Below are 5,271 nucleotides of genomic sequence, written 5' to 3'. Positions count from 1 at the left end.
TGATGAAAGAATACAACCCTGGCACACACCTTTCCTTATTTTAAACCATACAATATCTCTTTGTTATGTTCAAATCATTACTTCTTGGTTCAGGTTCAGGTCCAGGTACAGGTTCCTCATGAGCACAAGTAAGTGTTCCAGAATACTCAGTCATTCAATATTGTTTGGGTAAAATATTGAATGGTTCAGAAACCATCAAAAGAAGATGGAAGGAGCCTTCTTTCCTGGTCGGCGCAGCTATGGCTTGTGGTCCCAAGAAACACCTTAAAGTGTGAGGCTGTCCCAAAGCATTGGATGCTGGACAAACTGGTGTATTTGCTCCATGCTTATCCATTGGCCCCCACAAGCTGAGAGAATGCCTCCCACTGATCATTTTCTTAAGGAACAGACTTAAGTATGCCCTGACAGGAAATGAAGTTAAAAAGATCTGTATGCAGCGGTTCATTAAGATTGACGGCAAAGTCCGAACTGATATAACATATCCTGCTGGTTTTATGGATGTTATCAGCAATGACAAAACTGGAGAAAATTTCTGTATGGTCTATGACACCAAGGGTCGATTTGCTGTTCATTGTATTACACTTGAGGAGGCGAAGTACACGTTGTGCAAAGTAAGAAAGGTCTTTGTGGGCACAAAAGGAATTCCCCATCTGGTGACCTGTGATGCTCATACCATACGCTACCTTGATCCCCTCATCAAGGTGAATGATACCATTGAGATTGATTTATAGACTGGAAAGATTACTGATTTCTTCAAGTTTCACACTGATAACCTATATATTGTGACTGGAGGTGACAACCTGGGAAGAATTGGTGTGATCACTAACAGAGAGAGACATCCTGACTCTTTTGATGTGCTTCATGTGAAAGATGCCAATGGCAACAGCTTTGTCACCCAACTTTCCAACATTTTTGTTATTGGCAAAGGCAATAAATCCAACAAATCATGAATTTCTCTTTCCCGAGGAAAAGGTATCCACCTTACCATTGCTGAAGAGAGAAATAAGAGACTGGCTGCCAAGCAGAGCAGTGGGTGAAATGTTCTCTAGATGATATGAGTGAACAAATCTTTACATAATTAAAGATATTAAACACTTAAACACACACACAAAGAAGATGGAAGGAATACACAGAGTTACTGTGCTAAAAAGAAATGTTTGAGGTCCAACCATTCAATAGGTAGCATATGATCAAGAGCCAACGGCACAGAAAGAAGAAGTCCAATGTGCACTGAAGGCATTGGCAAAGAACAAGGCCCCAGGAATTGATGGAATGCCAATTGAAGTCTTTCAACAAATTAATGCTGCATTTGAGGCAGCAACTCATTTATGCCAAGAAATTTGGAAGACAGTTACTTGGTCAACTGATTAGAAAAGATCATATTTGTGCCCATTCCAAAGACAGATGACCCAATGGAAAGCAAAATCATGGGACAAAATCATTAATATCACATGCAAGGAAATTTTGCTAAAGATAATCCATCATTTATTCCCTCAATTTGATTTCCAGTCTTGTTTTTTTGCTTAAGACTTAGGGCTATTTGTTGGATGCATATATTTTCTAATATTATGATTTATTTAATATTTTAAATAGTCATTAAACTTTGACTATGAATAAATTTTAAACACATGATTTCCATTGTTTGTATTTACATATGTGTCCATTACATATGTGTCCATTTAATAAAATATCAAGTTTTTACATGCATTTCTGTAATTCCTTTATCTGATGAGTTATACTAATATTTATTCATTAAATATGTTTAATATGAAAATGCCTTTAAATAATCATTTGACATGTCCATGGTATATAGGCACACCTTTTGTGTCATTTGATTATATTTTATCTTTTTGGAATGATAATAAAACTAATTTCTTCAAAAAAATGACTGTTAAAAATAACATACAGTTATTTTAAGACAGTTTTAAGAGAAACAATTTGTTTTCAGAGACAAGCCTTTTAAAAGCAAAAATAGCAGAGTCTGAAAGCATAAAGAATATAAATTGTGACAAATGGGAGTAGAAATTTTCTGATTAAACTAAATTTTGCCTAAGCATTTGTCTCTGCTCTGTAAATTGCCATATTTCATCACTTAGTTATTTATTCTGTTCAAACCATCTTATTTAATTCTATTTATCCCACTCTAAAGTACTACACTAAAACCAAACCCATTGCCACTTAGTAACATTCTGACTCAAAGAGACTCTCATTAGACAGAATAGAAGTTCCCCATGAAGTTTCAAGGTTATAAAACTTTTTTTGTTTAATGTTGAATTATGGATAGATTGTTTACTTTCTATTTTTTTAAACCTTTTCATTATGAATTGGCTGAAATTTTAAGAGCAGATTAGTTTTCTACTCAACAATTCATACACCTTTTAATTCATTCACTGATTGAATCCCCATACAGTAATATCACATATTTGACTTTTTCCCTATGATTCCTGTTTCCTTTTCTTCTTCTTTTATAAACCTTCAGAACTTGTTGTTTTTGTTGTGTGCCACTGAATCAGTTTTGACTTATAGTGTCCCTGTATACGGCTTCTGAGAACAGTTGGTGGATTTGAACTGCCAACCTTGTGGTTACCAGTACAGTGCTTATCCTACAATGCCACACCAGGGCTTGCCCTTGGGTAAATATTACCCTTTTGATATGCAACGTTTGATTATTCTAAATTGTTCATACCTAACTAGTCTTATTGTTTCCGCCATAGACATACTTTTTGGTTGAAAACCAAGCCATGAGGGTGAGCTTATTTCTAGAGCTGAAGGGTGACTAACAACTATAATCTCAGGAGGCCCACCAGTCCCTATTCAACCAGGAAACCTGGTGTCTTTTATGATTTTGAGTTTTATTCCACATTTTCTCTCTCACTTTAAACTTAGAGTACTGGTGACACTGTAGGATAAGCATTGGACCACAAAACTGGATTGACCAGCAATGTCGATGATTTAATGTCATCAACTGTCCTTCAGAAAACTATATAGGTCATTATGAGTCAAACTAACTCTACAGTACTTAACAACAACAACTAAGACTATGTAATAGGATCTCTTTCAGAGCAGTTGGTAGTGGTAGCCAGGCATCATTTAATTATCATAGTATCAGGGTTGTGGAGGCTGATGTTCACATAGCCCATTAATTCATTAAAATGATTGTTTCCATGTGTCTTCTATTTTCATCTCTCTTCTTTCTTCCAAACATGGAGATACCAATTTTTTAGCCTTAAATGGCTATTCGTTCATGAGCTTTTAAGACTCTAGTCACTACTTATTAAAGTAGAATGTAGAGCACTGTCTTTGTAGACTATGTTATGTCAATTGACTATCGTGTCTCCAAGACTATGTTTCTGAGCCCCAAGCCCAGAAAACTATTCCTTCAAGGTGTTTGATTATATCTAAGATGTTTTTATGTCTTTGCTCCCTTAATTCTCCACCACATTCATGGATATGTTTGCAGCATAGGTAAAATATCCTCTGTCTAACCTACATATCTTTATAGGTACACTCCCACTGTCCCTCACACACCCATTCAACTTGTGTATGTCTAGCTATGCATCTATGAATATTATAGTTGTTAATAGATGCCATGTTGGTAGGGGCCATAAAACAAGTTCTGACCCATTGCAACTGTATGCACAAAAGAATAGAAACATTGCCTGGTCCTGCACTGTCCTCTCAATTGTTGTTAAGCTTGAGCTCATTGCTGTTGCAACTATGCCAATCCATCTCATTATCAGTATTCCCATTTGTCTTTGATCCTTCACTTTATCTAGTATGATGTCCTTCTCCAGGGACTTGATCCTCCTGATAACATATCGAAAGTATAAAAGATGAAGACTTTCCATTCTGGCTTCTAAGGAGCATTCTGGTTGTACTTCCTTTTAACACATGTTCTCTGTCAGTCCATGGTACTTGCTGTTTTCAAATACTGTAGAGTCAGTTCCAAGTCATAGCAACACTGTAGGGTTTCCAAGGAGTGACTGGGAGTTTTAACTGATGACACACTGCAAAGACTTTTGATTGTGTGGATCATGACTAGTTATGGATAATATTGGGAACAATCATTTTTTCAGAACACCTGATTATGACCATGAGGGAGTGGTACATAAAACAAGAGCCAGTCATTCAAATGGAACAAGGGAATATTGAATGTTTTAAAATCAGGAAAGGTATGCACTAGGCTTGTATTCATTCATCATACTTATTCAATATGCATACTGAGCAAATAATCTTAGAAACTAAATTGTATGAGGAAGAACATGGCATCAGGTATGAAAAAAAAAAAAAAAACTCATTAACAAACTGAAAACCCAGATGTTACAACCATGCTTGCTAGAAGTAAATAAAAATACTTACTATTGAAAATTGGACAATGAAAAGGGAAAAACATAAAATAATAAATTCATTAAAATTATGGTGTTGGAGAAGAATGTTTCAAGTGGCATGAACAGAATGAGGGAACACTGAATGGTTTAAAATGAGGAAAAGTGTGGGCCAGGGTTGTATTCTTTCACCATACTATTCAACCTGCATGCTGAGCATATGATCCAATAGACTGGATAATATGAAGAAAAAGTGGCATCAGGATTGGAGGAAGACTTAATAGCAATGTGTAATATGCACATTGCTTGCTGAAAGTGAAGAGGACTTTAAATACTTACTAATGAAGATCAAAGACCACATCTTGATATTAAAAACAAAAAACAAAACAAAACTAAAATCCTCACAACTGGAACAATAAACAACATTCATATCAATGGTGAAAAGGTTGAAACTGTCAAAAACTTCATTCTTCTTGGATCAACCATGAACACTCATGGAAGCAGCAGTCAAGAAATCAAATGCTGTAAAGTGTTGAAGAGCATATATGTCACTTTGAGGAGTAAGGTGCACCTGACCCAAGTCATAATGTATTCCATAGCCTCATATGTATGCAAAAGTTGGACAGTGAATAAGGAAGACTGTGGAAGAATTGATGCATTTGAGTTATGGTGTTTGAAGAGAATATTAAAAAATACCATAGACTACCAAAAGAATAAACAAATCTGTGTTGGAAAAAGTACAGCTAGAGTATTCCTCAGAAACCAGGATGACCAGACTTCATCTCTCATACTTCTCACATCTTATCAGTAGAGACAAGTCACTGAAGAAGGATATCATGTTTGGTAAAGTGGAGGTGTTGTTGTCAGGTGCCATAGAGTCGGAACCGACTCATTGCGACCTCATGCACATCCGAAACAATGTCCGATCCTGGGCCAACCTCACTAC

General features: G+C 36.0%; 1 pseudogene; it reads left to right on the top strand.

Moving 5' to 3' along the window:
- Nucleotides 1-239: 239 nt before the first annotated feature.
- LOC102825798 lies at nucleotides 240-1,037 on the top strand (annotated as a pseudogene).
- The last annotated feature ends 4,234 nt before the right edge of the window (nucleotides 1,038-5,271 follow it).

The sequence above is a fragment of the Chrysochloris asiatica genome, unplaced genomic scaffold, assembly GCF_000296735.1.
Source record: "Chrysochloris asiatica unplaced genomic scaffold, ChrAsi1.0 scaffold00011, whole genome shotgun sequence".
Classification (NCBI taxonomy): domain Eukaryota; kingdom Metazoa; phylum Chordata; class Mammalia; order Afrosoricida; family Chrysochloridae; genus Chrysochloris; species Chrysochloris asiatica.
Note: the sequence above shows the minus strand (reverse complement) of the source record. Positions and strands in the feature narration are given on the sequence as shown.